This window comes from Sinohyriopsis cumingii, chromosome 18, assembly GCF_028554795.1.
Source record: "Sinohyriopsis cumingii isolate HCF-2022 chromosome 18, ASM2855479v2, whole genome shotgun sequence".
Classification (NCBI taxonomy): Eukaryota; Metazoa; Mollusca; class Bivalvia; order Unionida; family Unionidae; genus Sinohyriopsis; species Sinohyriopsis cumingii.
The window spans coordinates 67,776,513-67,794,903 of NC_142978.1; the positions used below are offsets into that span (position 1 = coordinate 67,776,513).

General features: G+C 42.5%; 1 protein-coding gene across 2 annotated transcripts in view; it reads left to right on the forward strand.

Annotated features, from left to right (window-relative positions):
• LOC149776852 (atrial natriuretic peptide receptor 1-like) overlaps positions 1 to 18,391 on the forward strand; it is an 85,424-nt gene that overhangs the window by 24,820 nt on the left and 42,213 nt on the right. The window lies entirely within an intron of this gene.

The following is an 18,391-nucleotide window of genomic DNA, read 5'->3' on the forward strand; positions in this document are numbered from 1 at the left end:
TATAGAAAGGATACACGAAAGTAGTATCAGGGGTGAGATTAGCGACAATGGGAATTAGCATTAAAAACACCCCCTGGGTAAGATTACCGACAATGGAAATTTAACATTAACCACCCTGGGTAAGATTAGCGACAATGGAAATTTAACATGGGCAGAAAACCCTGGGTAAGATTAGCGACAATGGAATTTAACATTGGAGAAAGGAAAAAAAAAGGAAATATTGAGATTAGCGACAAAGGCATTCGAACAATGGAAAAAAAATATCGATTTTAGGGACAAAGGCAATTGAACATGGGGAATTGAGTTTAGGTCTGTCTAGGGACAAAGGGAATTGAACATGTTAGAAAAAAAAACTACTTTAGGGACAAGGGGAATTGAATATGGGATTTTTTTTTTTAAATTTTTTATAAAGGGGTAGGCAATCGAAAGGCTATCTCTTTTCGAGAAATGTGGGTGGCCCTGAAAAGGGCCTTTGGGTTTATGTTAATATTAATATTAACATAGACGGCATCTGTCACATCTTCTTCTTCTTCTTAAACTCCTTCTAACTGCAGGTCCATACACAAGTACCCTCTTGAGGAATCCTTGTCTTTCTATGTAAACTCTTCTCATCCATAGACTAGTATCTGTCCTATCAACAACAGTCCACTTGGACCGGACATACATGAGCATGTCCGTCCTAAACATTATTGAAGACACAAGGCTGGATGATTCAACTGTGGTCCACATCGTGAGGCGACGAGAACAGGTGAATCAATGCAGTGAACTGCGCTTATTTATAGGTAGAGGAAGGATTGAAACGGATTGAGTTCATTCACCAATCCGAACACGCGTTACAAAATTCAGTCAGTCCGCATCCAATCCGAAGAGAGCAGTCTGTGACGTCATGTGGTCTATATAGATTCGCTAGCGCCTGTGTGCTGTCAATCTATGCGACAGTGATTCAACATGACGGAAACTCAGAAAACGATCCATTGGGGTGCACCAGCAGTGGAGACCGCCCAAGGGAACCCGGACTTACTTTCAGAAGAGGTACATTGGGATTTTGTGGATTTTCTTACCTCGCAAGAATTTGTTCCGGAACCTTCGTCTCATTCTTCATTACCGCAAGTGGAGAATTTTAGACAGAGACAGAAAGAAGAATTGGAGAAACTTATGCAACGACAAAAGGAAGCGGAACAAGCTTTTCTCCTACAGCAACAGCAACAGCAACAAGAAGAGGTAAGAAAAAAACAACAAGAAGAAGAAGTAGCAGCAAAGAAACAAGAGGGTGAAAATCAAACGGCTACGGTACTGTTGGACATTTTAGCGGAGTTAAGAAGTATGAAACAAATGTATCAGACTTCTTTATCACGACCGAAGAGAATACGACCTTCCCGAGCTAAACACGCCAACCCTGTGACTAAGCCTATCGTACCACCCTTAGTGATTTCAACCCAATCATCATCATCAGAAGTAGGCCTCGGCCGTGGCAAAGGCTTAAGACAGTTAAAGTTGATTGCTTAAACTCACCCCTACACCAAAAAAGGCCCTTTTCAGGGCCACCCACTTCTCTCGAAAAGAGATAGCCTTTCAATTTGCCAATAACTCAAAAATCAACAAAAAAAAACCATTTTATCCTTATAGTACATGTCTATGTATGAGTGCGTGAGTGTAGCTTCTTATTTTAAAATCAAAACTCAAAGACACTTACCTTATATAAATAATGTATTCTTTTCTCCATAGTTACAATCCAATTCACAATTCACAACAGAACACTTTATAAATTACATTCACTTCTTCTGTTTCTTTTTTTTACTCTCTCTTTTTTTTCAATTTCTTCACCGTCACAGTCTTTTCCTCCTCTTCCTCCTCACTTTCTTCCCTTCTTCTTTTCTTCACCTGGCTGCTTTCTTCCTCTGAAGAATCTCTCTCTTCTTCTGAAGAATCCCTCTTTTCTTCCGACTCCTCTTGTTTCTTTTTTGGGCAATCTGGAGACCAATGTCCTTTTTCTTGACAATAATAACAGGTATCTTGACTTTTGTCTTTTCTAGCCCCTGTTTTTGTTCTTTTTTGACGGTCTGGACACTCTGAAGACCAATGCCCTTTCTTCTGACAGATATAGCAAGTATCTTGACTTTTATCTCGAAAGGAAGGAGAGTAGTCCGTCGGCTGGTCTGAAGAGAATTTTCTAATGACCCCTCGCAAAGCTCTGATGAAACGTTCCATCTGGGTAGTCTCTTCCATCGTTGTGCTCGGTTTGAGAGTGAAATGAATAGTGAAAGGACAAGACACACACCCTTTTTATATACGCTGGTTTGCCATGACTATAAATTAGTCTATGGTGTTTAAACTTGAGTCATTTGACGTTTTGCACTCAAGATGAAACGATCCTATTCATTCGAGAAGAAAGAAGAAGAAGAAAATAAGATGCAGAAACGTGATCTATCGCCTCGTACCAGAGCTGAAGTCTTGGCACAAATTCATGCCAGTGATTTTGAAGAGGACATGAGTGAACCAGAATCCGAACCCTCTAAACAAAGTTCACCACTCTTAGTCAACCCTGAAAAGTACTATTCCATTCGAGAGACGGAAAAGCGCTCCTCTAGAAAATTTAGAACCACGGCTTACACCTACACAGTGAAGTTTAAAGATTTCAAGTCCGACGTACCACTGGAGAAAGCAGAAGGGTTTATCACCGAGATGTGGGATTCTTTGCTCACCGCACTCAAGCGACAATGTCAACCCAAAGAAGACGATCGCTTGACACTATCCATAGATCACGACAGCTTGAAATCCCCTGTTTGAATCGAGTTTAGCAGACCCGCAGAACTAACCCCTTCCAAAGTCATGGACAAGATTCAACACGTACAACAATCTAATGACTAGTTTGACATCACCGATGGTAAAGCCACACTGAAAATGGCCCACGTCTCTCCTCCTTAAGGGACCGGACAACGCAATAAGGTGTTATTGGTGAACGACCTTCGCAACACCAAAAAGAGTCTCGTCCAAATTCACAATTCTCAAGACCAGATGTGTTTAGCCCGAGCCATCGTGGTGGGACGAACCTATGCCAACAAGAACGACACGGTAGAATGGAAAAGAGCCTGGAAAACTATTCAACGATCCGACCGAGCCAAACAACGAAACGAAGCAGAACTCCTGTAACAACAAGCCGGACTATCCAAAGACACACCCTGTGGCATTCCTGAGATGCAGAAATTGCAAGATGTCCTAGTTCCACTCTACACCTTGAAAGTGCACCCTCAAGAAATGCGCGGACCTCTGTTGTTTCGAGGGAAAGACTTTAAGGACGGAAAATACATTCATGTCTATTATCACAATGACCATTTCGATACCATTACCACTATCACTGGATTCCTGGGATACAGTTATTACTGTGAGAAATGTGACTATGGCTATAACAATCGAGAGCAACACAAACATTGCGGCTGGAAATGCCAGGATGTTTGGCCTCTCCATCCTGTCTGAGCGAAGGACAAGAAAGAGTACAATGTCCTGCTTGTCTGCGCACGTTTGTCAGCCCTGCCTGTTACCAACAACATCTGAAGACGCAAGGTTCACAGCAGAAATGTGCTTGTCAACTGCTGAGATTGTGCCCTACGTGTCGAAAAGGCCTACGTACCAATAATACCAAGGCACACGTATGTTCAGGAAAGAAAAAATGTCACATTTGTCACCACATCGTGGACTTGGAACACGAATGTTACGTGCAAAAATACCAATCCCCAACAGAGAAAGAGGACGGTCACAAGAAGAAAGGCAATTTCATCTTTTTCGATTTCGAATGCATGCAAGAGACTGGCATTCACATTCCTAATTTTTGCGTGGCTCATCGAGCGTGCGAGAAGTGCATTCAAGAACCTATCTTCAGTCATTGCCCTCACTGCAGCAAGATTCCCGGAGGGCGTGAAAAAATCTTTAGAGGACCGAACACGTTAGCCGATTTTGCCCAATGGGTCTTAGATCCCATCGACAAGACGTGGAGCCAAGAGGACATCGAACGTTACGGAGATTGTCATCGTCATGCCACGGTGATGGCTCACAATTTCTCCGGATACGATGGACAGTTTCTTTTGAGGTACTATACGGAACATGGCACCGAACGTCCTAAAGTCACTTTGAACGGAGCCAAAATCATTTTCATGCAAGTGGGACAAGTGCAGTTTAAAGATTCGATGAGTTACTTGGCCATGCCTTTGAGTCGAATGCCTAAAACGTTTGCAATGACAAAAATGGCTAAAGGTTATTTTCCTCACTTTTTCAATACGGAAGCCAATCCACACGCCGTTCTACCCCATTTACCTGAGGCTCACTATTACGACCCCGACAACATGCGTACCGAACAACGAGAAGCTTTCTACGCTTGGTACCAGGCTCACGCCTCCGACCCTTTCGACTTTCAGGAAGAAATGCTAAAGTATTGTCGTTCTGACGTGGACATTTTACGGCGTTGCTGTGGAAAATTTCGAGAACTGTTCATGGAACACGGAGGGGTCGATCCTTTGAAAGAAGCTTGCACCATTGCCAAAGCGTGTTCCTTAGTGTATCGACAACGATTCATGCCTGAAAACACCGTGGCTGTCATCAGTCCTCAAACGACCCACTATGTCAAACGTCAATACTCGGTCAAAGCCCTACGTTGGTTACATTACTTGTGCGACAAGGAAGACAATAGGATTCAGCATGCCCGCAACGGAGGAGGCGAAAAGACCATCGGAACGTATTCGGTCGATGGCTGGGACTTAGAAAACCCGAAGATCGTGTACGAGTTTAACGGTTGCTTATTTCACGGATGTCACGTCTGTTACCCTGATCGTAGCACTAAAAATCAGTTTTTACAACGAACCATGGAAGACTTGTACGAGGACACTTGTCAGCGACGCCTAAAGTTAGAACAGCAAGGATACCAAGTGGTGGAAATGTGGGAACACGAGTACGATCACCGTATGAAAACCGATCCCGAGTTTAAACGTGCCGTGGAAAGTTACAAGCTGATGGACCCCCTAAACCCGAGGGATAGTTTGTACGGAGGAAGGACCAATGCCACCTGTTTGCTGTACCAAGCCGACGAAGAGAAAGGAGAAGAAATCAAATACTTGGACGTGTGTTCGCTGTATCCTTACGTGTGCAAATATTGTCCCTTTCCTGCAGGGCACCCACAATTGTTCACGGAACACATCGACCTGAAAAACATTCGACAATACGAAGGCTTCATCAAGTGTAAAGTTTTGCCTCCCACGAACCTATACCATCCCGTCTTACCTCACCATTGTCAAGGCAAACTGATGTTTCCATTGTGCCGTACTTGTGCCGAAACGTGCAACCAAGACCAACCTTGTCAGCACACCCAGGAAGAACGTGCCTTGACGGGAACCTGGATCAGCGTAGAATTGTTCAAAGCTCTGGACATGGGATACCAACTGTTAGAAGTGTACGAAATTTGCCACTTTCCCAAGACACAACAATACCACAAGGGTGACCCCAGTCAGAAAGGCATTTTCGCCGACTACGTGGATGCCTTTTTGAAACTGAAGCAAGAAGCCAGAGGCTATCCTTCCTGGTGTCACACTTCCGAAGACGAAAAGACATTCAAAGAGAAATACCATGAACAAGACGGCATCTCTTTAGACCACATCGAGAAAAACGAAGGCAGGCGGTCGTTTGCCAAAGTGATGTTAAATTGCTTGTGGGGTAAAATGGCACAACGACCGTGTTTACCCAAGACGGAATATTTGACAGAACCTTCCCGCTACTTTCAGATGATTCACGACAAAATCAAATACATGAATCACGTGGACGTCGTTCGCGAGGATTTGATCTTGGTCAATTACGAAGAAGATCTGGACTTTGTACAAGACGACCCCTTTGGAAATGTCATCATGGCGGCTTACGTGACAGCTCATGCCCGCTTAAAATTGTACGAAGCTTTAGAACTGTTAGGGGAACGTGTCCTGTACTTTGACACGGACAGTTGCATTTACATCCATCACCCGAGTCAACAGCACCCTGACATCGAAGGAGACCGTTTAGGAGCCTGGACAGACGAACACCCCGACGACAAGATTCTAAGTTTCGTCAGTGGTGGTCCCAAAAATTACGGATACGAATACCGGGACAAACAAGGAGAATTGCACACGACGTGTAAAGTGAAAGGATTGACTCTGAATTATCGTACCAGTCGTGTGGTGAACTTTGGGGTATTGAAAGAAGCCTTGCAATCGGAAGAGGATGCAAACTTTAAAGTGACCACCTATCAACCGAACAAAATTGTACGTTTACCCACTCACCACATCGTCAGTCGACCCTTGGAAAAAGTCTATCAAATCGTGTACCAGAAGCGAGTGCGACTTCCCAATCATTTCACCTTACCGTATGGACACGTCGGTATTGGTCTGTATATAAAAAGAAACCCTGGGCAAGATCGATAGTTCATTGTGACTACCAAGACCGAGCGAACAAGATGAATACTTTCAGAGAAACACAAAACAAGTTTAGACAGGCACAATTCAAGTGTGGGGCTTCTGAAGTGGAATGCGATTGTGAGCCTTGCGACTTTTCAACCTGTGTTAGTGACGGTGCCAGAAGAACCCGTCACCCAGGACGGGACTGTCGTGGACAGGCCTGAAAGACCCTTTCGGGAGGACACTTGTGTGACCTTACCCCCTACTATAGAACTGGTTAGAACATTACCAAAAACATGTTGTACAGACATTTGTGTTTATTCCACGTTAATGGTTATCATGTGCCTTTTATCCTTATACTTAAGCCTTTGGCTTTTATGTATTTTTGTCTTTCGTATTCATGTTTGAAACATTCAATAAACGTGTTCTGAAAAAAAGTATATAAACTCTTGTCTTGTTTGTTTTCGTGTCACAAGTGACATTTCTCACACTATGGCTACCTCTGCTGTCTCTGCTCCCTCTTCCTCTACTGTCAAAGTCATCGACGAACACTTAGATCGTGCCAGTTGGGAGGCTTTGTATCTTCGCCATCCCTTTAACATGCTCATTGCTGGACCTAGCGGTTCAGGCAAAACCGAATTCGTCAAACGTTTGATCGAACATAAACATCATTTGATCGATCGGCCACCTCAACGGATCGTGTGGTGTTACAAAGAGTGGCAATCGGCGTACAGCCTCTTGCGAGAAAGTCAAGGCGATTCCATCGTGTTTGTGGAAGGCATTCCTAAAGAAGACGACGGCATCGTCTCTGACTCCCGTCTAACCCATTTGGTCATTTTTGACGACATGTTAGGAGAAGACGAAGAAGAAATTAAACTGTGGTTCACGCGCAAAGGGCATCACCGTAATGCCAGTGTCGTTTACATCACCCAAAATTTGTTTCAACAAAGTAAAGCCCATCGCACCATCAGTCTCAATGCGCATTACGTGGTCTTGTTTAAAAGCCCTCGAGATAAATCGCAAGTGCAAGTCTTAGCCAAACAGTTAGGAACGCCTTGGCTGACTCAGGCGTACGACGATGCCACTCAAACTCCACACGCCTATTTACTCGTCGATTTGAAACCTACGACCCCCGAGGATTTGCGATTTCGTACCCACTTGTTTCACCACTGGTGCCAAGACGGAGGGCCTGTCCTGTACACGTCTCCGTCCTCGACTTAATTTCACTCCACAAAAAAAATCTATAAAAACATCAGACCCTTTTCGTCTGTCTCACACAGCGTCAACATGACGTCCCTTCAGTCGCATCTTCCCGTCAAATTGATTCGTGCCTTGTATGGCATCAGTCGAGAAAAAAATCCACAAATACGAGCTCGTGTCTTAGAAGCTAGTCTCAAAGAAGTCTTACGATGGTTCACGTTGACGGCACGTCAATTACTCCAAGGAATCATTCAGATTCCTCATCAAACCAAACGCTTTTTCGATCGAAACAAAGTCGCTTTGGTCCAACTGGCCGATCCCCGCATCGACACTCAAACCAAAAAACAAATCATTTTGAAACCTGGAGGGAGCGGTACTCTAGGAGGGGTCATCATTCGCTCTCTCTTAAGATGGGATCCTAATGCCCCCAAACTTCTCCCCAAGAAAAAAGTCCAAGGAAGCCCCAAGAAGAAGAAAAAGACCAGGTCCCCAAGAAGAACTTCTCCAGTGGCGGGACCCTCCTCTGACCAGACACCACCCCAGAAAAAGAAAAGAAGCCCCCAGAAAAAGAAACAGAGAAAAAGTCCCCAGAAAAAGAAAAGTCCACAGAAGAAAACTAGTCGCAAGAGAGGCACTTCGGCCAGGACGCAACTTTACACTCGCAAACCACGACCTGCCACGGCGGTGACCGCATCTCCGGCAGCCTCACGTTCATCCACTTCTCCGTTGATGACACCAAGAACTGAAGAGTACTTGGAGACGTTGATCACACCAAGAACTTCTCCGTTGATGACCCCAAAAATTACTTCCCTAGTGGCAGGACCCTCCAATTTAGTGGCAGTGGCTGCTGCTCACAAAGTACCTTCTCCCAAAATCAAAGTTCAAGAAAGATCGGGCATGTTACAAAGTTTACTGGATTTCTCCAAGCAAGAACTGGCTCGATTTAGTCCGTTACGTACCCTTGCACGACGTGTCATGCCTGTCCTCAAATTGATACGACGTAAAGACAATCAGTGGCGACGCGTTCCAGTATAAAAAAGGTGTGTGACCAAGTAGGGTATCAGTGTTTTTTGGTGCTCCTAAAGACTCAAAGATGTCACCCTCCAGAAAACCCCAAGGAAAGAAAAGAAAAGGACTACCACCACGTTTAATCAAACATGGGGACATGTTATCTGTCCTGTCCAAAGCTTCTCCACCTCTACGAAAAAAACTCATTCAATCGGCCTCCAAAGAGGTCATCGATACCGTGTGCGAATGTTGTTTGAACGTCTTGAAAGGCACGATCCCTTTGTCCAAACACCAGAAACAATGCTTAAGCAAACATCGTCACGTTCTTCGCCAAATGGTTCAAAAGTTTATTAATACACCAATCAACACAAAAAAATAAAAGATGGAAGAAGTCTTAGCCAGCATTTACTACGATCCCTCGCATCCTGCAGGTTACGCAGGAGTTCAAAAGTTGTATCGTGCTGCCAAAACGCGACTGAAAAGTCTGTTTACCTCAAGTGCAACGATGGTTACAAGAACAAGCTACCTACACTTTACACAAACCCATTCGACGCAAGTTTGCCAGAAGTCGCACCCGAGTGGAAGGCATCGATCATCAATGGCAAGCCGATTTAGCCGATGTCTCTCATTTCGCCAGCTACAATCGTGGCTACAAATATTTGCCTTGTGTCATCGACGCCTTTTCCAAATTTGCCTGGGTCGTGCCCTTGACTTCCAAATCGAGCAGCGAGTTAGTGCGAGCCCTGCAACGGGTGTTGAAACAAAGTGGTCGTCACCCTCTTCGATGGCAAACGGACAAAGGCACCGAATTTCTGAACCAAGCTTTCCAAAAAGAATTAAAGAAACGTGACATTCATTTTTTTACCACCGAGAATCCCGAAACCAAAGCCAGCATCGTGGAACGTTTTCAACGCGCTTTGAAAGAACGCATGTGGAAATATTTTACGCATCACCACACTCTGAAGTACATCGACATCTTACCGCACCTGGTGCAAGCGTACAACCAATCTTACCATCGAAGCATCGGACGTGCCCCGCAAGACGTGACTCCCGACAACGAAGTGTTGGTGTTTGAGCGTCTGTTTGGTACGTCCCCGACGAGGGCTGTCCCCAAGAAAAGTGGAGAGTTGGCCGTAGGAGATTGGGTTAGCATTGGCAAAACCAAACGCACTTTCGACAAAGGTTACTTACCTAACTGGACGACCGAATTGTTTCGTGTCACTGGACGAGTGCATGGTCGTCATCCTGCTGTCTATAAATTGGAAGACATGAATGGAGAAGTGCTCAAAGGAACGTTTTATTTGCCCGAGTTACAACGTGTCACCAAAAAAGAAGACGACGTGTACGACATCGAAAGCATTCTCGAACGCAGAACCCGTAAAGTGGGCAAACGACGTGTCAAAGAAGTCAAATTCCGTTGGAAAGGATATCCACTCAGTTTTGATTCTTGGATCGACGCTTCGCAAGTCATCGACTATAAAAAGAAGTGACCATCATGCCCTTTCACACAGACGCAGCTACGTCAACCACTCCTCCTTCACCTAGTTCTTCTGTGCAAGATTTACAAAAACAACCCTTGTGGGTGTGGTGTGGAGAACGTGTGCCTAAAACGCAAATCGTCTTTTTCTGCCAAATCTTCGTGGTGTATTGTGTCATCGGGGCAGCCATCGCCAATTTGAGTTTGCAACAAGGAGACAAACAATTGTGGACCATTTTATTGAGCAGTTGCATCGGTTACCTGCTTCCTAATCCCTCCCTGAAATTCTCCTCGAACGGGAACCACGGGAACCTTGTGTCCAGTGCCAGTGCCAGTCACCACTCCAACAACAATCACAACCAGAACCCCATTTTGGGCGGAGACACGCCTCTGACATCCACTAACCCCTCGGACAGCCACAGAACTCTGGAATTATGAGTCACGAAAACCAATTTTACTTAACCTTACCCAGTGACAGTTCCATGGAGGTGTTTCCCCACAACACGTTGTGCTGTTACACGGCTAAATTACCTCAAGCCATCCAGTTAGATCACGAAGCCCATTGGGAAGTGGCTTTAGTAGAAATGATTCACCCTACACAAATCCAAAAAATCACCGAAAAGCAAAACACTTTTGAGGTCGAAATCCTGAACCAACAATTACAAGAAGCCATGAATGACATCGGGTTTTCAGGGGACACAAGACCATCCAACAATTCACCCTTCAATATCTACACCTTGAAAATTCCGGCAGGGTTTTATTTTAGTGGTCAACATTTGGTGGACACCATTACTTCCAGGTTCGAGTTAGCCTTTGGCAAAGCCCTGAACAGAGTCAAAAAAAGTGTCACCCTGGAGTACCATAAAGTGGCTCGTCGCTTACTGATGAAATTTCAGGATACCCAAACGTTGTCCATCAGTTTTAATCGTGACTTGTTTGATATTTTAGGTGGAGACACAAAAATGGCTCCAAATTTTAAACCGAAGATCAACAGCAATACGGAATTTTACAAGTTTTTTCGATTCCCTGTAGAACTGAACCAAGGACTGAATTTGATGTTCGTGTACTCCGATGTGGTGGAGTATAACGTGGTGGGACTCACCTCTGTGCCGTTACTGCGTGTCATTCCTTTCAAAGTGGATAGTACCACGACCAGTGACCAGGAAGGTGGAAACACCTATCACGTCCACCGGGAATTTGTGCATCCTCATTATTTGCCTGTCAGCAAGTCGTATTTGGACACGGTCAACATTGCTATAAAAGGAGATTTGGGACAAAATATTCCATTCACCAAAGGAAAAGTCACGGTGAAACTCCATGTTCGAAAACGGTTCTCTCACGACTCGTAAGTCATGTATCCAGTGTATCGAGGGGTTGCTCGACAACGAGGACACGGTTTAGGAGATATGTTAAAATCGGCCTTTCGTTCGGTGGCCCCAGTGTTGAAACCGATGGTGACACGCGGATTGCACGCCTTGAAAGATGCGGCACTGACGCAAGGCAAAGAATTTCTCCAAAATGTCATCATCGACAAACAAAACCCTAAAGAAGCCTTCATGAGGGCAGGCAAAAATGTCTTGCTGCAAACAGGCAAAGACCTTTTGGGCCGACGCGAAACACCTATAAATGCCCTGCACGCTACCGAGTCAGGCATTCAGCAAGGACAAGGCAGAAAGAGACGACGAAGAAAACACCCTTTCACCAGACTTCAAGCTAGAAAGGCAAAGAAAAGAAGAACCGTTCGAGACTTAGACGTTTTCGATTATTGAGACACAGCAACAAAACAAAAAATGATGCACCGAGAGTCTTGCGCCTGTTCCAAGACGGAACTGGATCTGTTTGCCATGCCACCCACCATGATGACCATGCAAGAATCCCAATGGGTGGAATTTCATCCCGTCTCCTCATTGACCGATTCCGCTCCCATCGAGTTTGAAATCAAAGGACAACCCGAAGATTACATCGATTTGAATAGCAGTTACTTGTACTTGAAAGTCAAAGTTCAAGATAAGGATGGAAATGCTATAGACACTGAGCCAGTAGCTCCCGTCAACAATTTCATGCATTCCTTGTTTAGCGGAGTGGACTTGTACTTGAATAACAAACTAGTCAGTAGCAGCATGGATACTTACCCTTATCGAGCGTACCTGGAAAATCTCTTGACGTATTGAATAGACGCCAAGAACACTCATCTCAATGCCTGTGTGGTATGGGAAGCTGACGATGCAGGCGAATTTGAAACTATCAAAACTGATACAGCCAAAGACCACAATGCGGAATTTGTAGAACGAAGAGACAGAATCAAAGACGGACACAGTTTAGAACTGATGGATCTTTTGCATTTAGACATGTGGTTGCAAGAAAAGTATTTGCTGAACGGGGTGGATGTCCGCCTGAGACTGAATCGCAGCAGTGCCGCTTTCCATTTAATAGCTGATAGTGACGATAATTACAAAACCAAAATCCAAGAAGCCAGACTCTACGTACGCCGTGTGGAAGTGTTACCTAAAGTGGGAAACGACATCAGTCAGACGTTGAGCAGAACGACCGCCAAGTATCCGATCCGACGCGTAGAAATGAAAACCTTCACCATTCCTAGGGGACAGCGATCCATGATTGAAGATCATCTGTTCCAAGGACAGTTACCCAAACGTTTGATTGTTGGTATGGTCGAGAATACAGCCTTCAACGGAGCTATCGCTAAAAATCCTTTCTACTTTCAACACTTTGACGTGTCCAAGATCGAAGTCAGTCGCGATGGCAAGACCTTGTGTACCCGACCTTTCGAACCTAACTTTGACAAGAAGAATTACTTAAGGTCGTACTTGTCGCTGTACGAAGCCACCGGACAGTTAGGAACCAACACCAGTCACGGCATTGCGTACGAGGATTATGCAGGAGGCTACGCTTTGTGGGCTTTCGATTTCACTCCAGACCAAGGCAGCGACGAGGGACATTTCCACCCTATAAAATCTGGCCAGATTCGTGTGGAACTTCAGTTTGCAAAGCCACTGGACGAGACAGTGAACGTCATCCTGTATGCAGAATTCGATAATACGATAGAAATCAACAGTTTGAGAGAAGTCATTCTAGACTATTAGAAGCTATGGAAGACTGTTCTCCCTCTTTACCTAGTGGAGAAGCTTTGAAGATGGAATGTGAGGAGACCGTGGAAGGAGAATCCCAACACAAAGACGAAAAGGACATCGTGATCAAGTCGAGATGTCCAGAACAAGAACAGCAATTGGTCTCCTACTGTGCTACATACCTGGCAGACACAATTACGATATGGATGAAGCATGATTACTATGGATGTCAAAACATCAGTCAAGAAGAAAAATTCAACGAATATCTGGACGAAGCTTGGAGTCTGTTTAAAAAAGACGTGTTACGTTGGTGGTATAGAGACTTGCGTGAACATTTCTGTCCTCCATTAACGACTCGAGACATCCATTACATCAATGCCCTCTTTGACAAATTCAAAGAGAAAGTCGAGATCGAAATTGATCACTTATTATCAGCAAAAGAACATTTAGTGACTTATTTTGATCGTGATTTTTCTAGAAACGATGAGAAAGTAAATCGTTGATTTTGTGACTTGTATGCTTATTTTGTTGTCTTCAGCTAGGAAACGTAGTGTCCATCCATGACTCAATGACTTGCAACAGTGGAAATCACAATTTCATTCACAACGTTGCCAACCCTGTTTAAAGTAGAGTGTAAATTGAAAAAAAATGTTTGTCATTTGAAAAAAATGTTTGATGTTATATTGTTGGATTATTGTTAAAAATGTTAGAGTTGTTGGTTAACGTTAAGTGATTTTGAATAAAAAATGTTGTGTTTTTAAAAAAATGCCTTTGTGGTTTGTTTGGTTATAAGAATGTTGATTTATGCTCTTTGACTTCTTACTATCCCTCTCATGACACTCATTGAACGTTGCCGCTCGAAAACCGTAGAGGGGTGTTTTCCTTCACGTCCGCGCTTTGACTTTAAGAACCGGGTTGTTTCCAGTCTAACCATCCATTGTCGACTCATCCTCCTACGAAGATGTGCTCCAAACTAGCTAAGCTAAACGAAGCCTACGTGAATTTGCATAGGGTCAGACACAGTCTGATACCGAAGCCAGAAGAGATAGAGAATGTGAGAATGTTAAAAGTTACTGAAGACCTGATAGAAGAGCTCTTCAGAGACGAAGTGAACAGGGAGAAAGAAGAATGGACAGAGAAGTACAGACTTCAGAGACAGCAGCAGCAACAGCAACAACAACAGCAACAGCAGCAGCAACAGCAACCTGAACCTGACAGAGGCTTTGTCGATTGTCGTATCGACACGAAAGAGTTCTTCTTCTCTTTCCGAAGAAGCAGTCCTATTGCCAGAAAGTCTATCCTAAGAGGACATCGCATTCTTAGAAACTAAAAGATTGCCATAGCAAACAAAAAAAGACCAAAAAAACAGCCCTTTTCAGGGCCACCCAATACTCTAAAAAAGAAATAACCATCAATTTGCCAATGTGTGTAGGTAGAGTAGTGTGAATATAAACACTAACTCTTTTTTAATAGTAAGAGTGTATGTGTTTGTGTGTTTGTGTTTGTGTGTTTGTGTTTGTAACAGATGAAGTAGGTTGGTGTGGATAGTGGATTAAGATGATGTTTTTTTGGTGTTTGAGGTGTGGGGAGAGTAGATCTGGGGGGTTTGATTGGATTGCTTTGCGTATGTGGATAGTCTATTGAAGTGATTAATGAAAAAAAATTTTTAGAATAGGAATGGGTAGTATAAAAAAGTGAGTGAGTGTTTCTTTTAGGTCCGCGCGTTGTTTTGGTCATGATCTAGGTAAGATCAATTTTATGTTTTTTAGGGGATGTTTTCCTTCACGTCCGCGCTTTCACTATAAATTGAAACTCGCTGGGCAGTCTAGGTACCCTTGTTGATTGATCAACACCAGAATGAATAGCAGAATAAGCAAACTTCTTGAACTCCAGATACATCTGGAATATGTCAGGCGCCTGTTAAATGAACTGGCCGCGGAGGCTATAGTAGAAGAAGAAAGAATAAAGAAGGAAGAGGAGGAGAGAAGACAGAGGGAAGAGGAGGAAAAGAAAATAGGAGAGAGGATGTCGTACAATATTCCAGAGACAGAGGATTGGGGTGCTGAAGCGAATCATCCTCCCTCTGCGCTCGCAAGAAGAAAGGTGAAAGGAGACTGGGGAAGAAGATGCGTGTGTGGCGCCAGGCCAGGAAGGTGCCATCATTAGATAGGTGCATCTGGAGTTCAAAAACAAACAGCCCTTTTAAGGGCTACCCAATACTCTAGAAAAGAAATAACCATCAATTTGCCAATGTGTGTAGGTAGAGTAGTGTGAATATAAACACTCACTCTTTTTTTTAGTGTGAGGGTATGTGTTTGTGTGTTTGTGTTTGTAAGCACTCAAGTACGTGGGTGTGAATAGTAGATTATGGGTTTGTTTATTGTTTCTTAGCGTATGTGGAGAGTATAGTTCGGGTTTTGTAACCGCTCACGTACGATTGTGTGAATAGTAGATTATGGATTTTGTTTATTGTTTCTTAGCGTATGTGGAGAGTATAGTTTGAGTTTTGTAACCGCTCACGTACGATTGTGTGAATAGTAGATTATGGATTTTGTTTATTGTTTCTTAGCGTATGTGGAGAGTATAGTTTGAGTTTTGTAACCGCTCACGTACGATTGTGTGGATAGTAGATTATGGATTTTGTTTTAATGATTTGCGTGTGTAAATAGTAGATTTGGGGTTTGTTTATTGTTGCTTCACTTATGTGGATAGTATATTATATGAAATGAGAAAAGTAGGGGATGTTTTCCTTCACGTTCGCGCGTTGTTTGGTCATGATCTAGGTAAGATCAATTTTATGTCTTGGGGGGTGTTTTCCTTCACGTCCGCGCTTTTCGTATAAGAACCCACAGTATTCGTCGTTCAAACCATTCTACAAAGAAGATGGCTTCGAACCACCTTGACAAACTGCAAAAATTACAAGACGTTTTAGACAATTTAGGAATAATGGAGCAGATGTTAGTGAGACTCAATGAAGACCACTATTCCTATAGTCCCCATCGACTAAAGATGGAAATTAATAACTTAAGAAAAGTAAAGGACATAATAAGTGATGTCATGAAAGAGATAAAGGAGGAGAAGGAGGATGAAGAGGAAAGGATAAGAATACGAAAATGGAATGAAAAAATTGAAAAAGAAGAAGAAAATGAGAAGAGGAAGAAAGAAGAGGTGGAAGAGAAGAAGAAAGAAGAGGAGGAGAAAAAAAAGAAGAAAAAGAGTGTAGGAGAGAAAATAAGAAGTTGGTGGAGAAAAAGAAGAAATTAGAAGCAGAAGAAGAAGAAGAAGAAGAAAAACCAAAGGCCCTTTTCAGGGCCACCCACATTTCTCGAAAAGAGAATGACTTTTCAACTGCCTACCCCATTTTTAAATTTAAATTTAAATTTAAATTTAAAAAAAAAATTTAAAAAAAAATCCCATGTTCAATTCCCCTTGTCCCTAAAGTAGTTTTTTTTTCTAACATGTTCAATTCCCCTTTGTCCCTAGACAAACCCAAACTCTATTCCCATGTTCAATTCCCCTTGTCCCTAGACAGACCCAAACTCTATTCCCCATGTTCAATTGCCTTTGTCCCTGGAATCGATATTTTTTTTTTCCATTGTTCGAATGCCTTTGTCGCTAATCTCAATATTTCCTTTTTTTTCCTTTCTCCAATGTTAAATTCCATTGTCGCTAATCTTACCCAGGGTTTTTTGCCCATGTTAAATTTCCATTGTCGCTAATCTTACCCAGGGTGGTTAATGTTAAATTTCCATTGTCGCTAATCTTACCCAGGGGGTGTTTTTAATGCTAATTCCCATTGTCGCTAATCTCACCCCTTATACTACTCACGCAGTTGTCTTCTTTAATCAGTAAACTCTGCTGAAATAATACATATAGCTTATTATAAGTTGGAGAAAAAAACTACAGCAAGTTCGAAAAAGATCTATTCAAACTCACAAATAATTTTGTGTTTGGGGAACTAGATGGAAAAGTGCTGAAATATAGCAACGGTTAAATTATGTACAGATGAAGAAAACAATGTGTCAAATATCAAATTCGTCTGCCACAACATATTGCCTTGGTGCTTGTCAGTCTCACAAACAAAAATACAATTCTAGCAATACCTGTTTCATTTGGATTTACTGTGCTAACCAAATGCCTGATGTACGAATATGATACACCAAATTAAGAAGCAAATACGGTGATAAAATGAAACTACACATTTACATTCATTTTGATACCGACAACTTTTACAGCAAAAACGAATGATGACGTCACATTTTATGATTCTAATGACTATTCAAGGGACAATGCGTTTAACAGATGAATAAAACTATACCCGGTGTTTTTAAAGATGAGATAAATTGCACATTAATAAGAGAGTTTGTAACAAATAGAAACGATCAGTTTCAGTTTCTCTGGTCATTTTGAACAGTATCATGAAACCATTCAAACTTATTCTGGGTGTATCAAGAATAATGATAGGTAAAGGTGTATTACCTGATGAATCATTTCTCTCTTGCTAAGAAATCATAAAATAAATTAGTCTCATTTCTGTATTTGTCACTAACCGACTGAGCAAACATATATTACTATCAAGATGTATTTGCATCCATTGCAATTTATTTGATCTTCTTACTAGTCAATACCGTCTGCTTGCCATTGGTCATCCAAGTGTTGTTTCATAGAGCTATGTTTGGAATTGGTTTATCGTCTCGCGTGATTGTTTAAGGTTTAGACAGATTTTTCAGTTAATCATTCTTTCAATTTAAGGATCATTTATTTTAAGTTTGTCCCAATTAATTTTTTCTCACACTTGACTGATGTTTATTTTCAGCATGTATACTTTCAGGGTATTAGTAAAGGTGTCTTAAATAACTGATCTCTGCCAGTCAATTAACACAGTACAAATATATCCAGAGAACACAGATGAAGTAGCCAACAAACACACTCATATATAATTTGTACTTTACAGACTGCACAAGTTTTTTTTATAAATCCTTGTAAATGTATTAAAGACATAAGATCTATGCTAAATTTGCCATTCCAGTGGTTGGTTGAAAAACAGATAAATCATTTACTATGTCCCTATGTGCTGGTTCGAATCTAACTTTGTTTTTTACTAATTTTATATCTGCTTTTGACGAACCGTTGTACATTGGCCTTGTAAACATGATGAGATCTTCAAGCTGTTTTGTAAATTTAACCTACTGTAAATATATATAGGCTTGAAT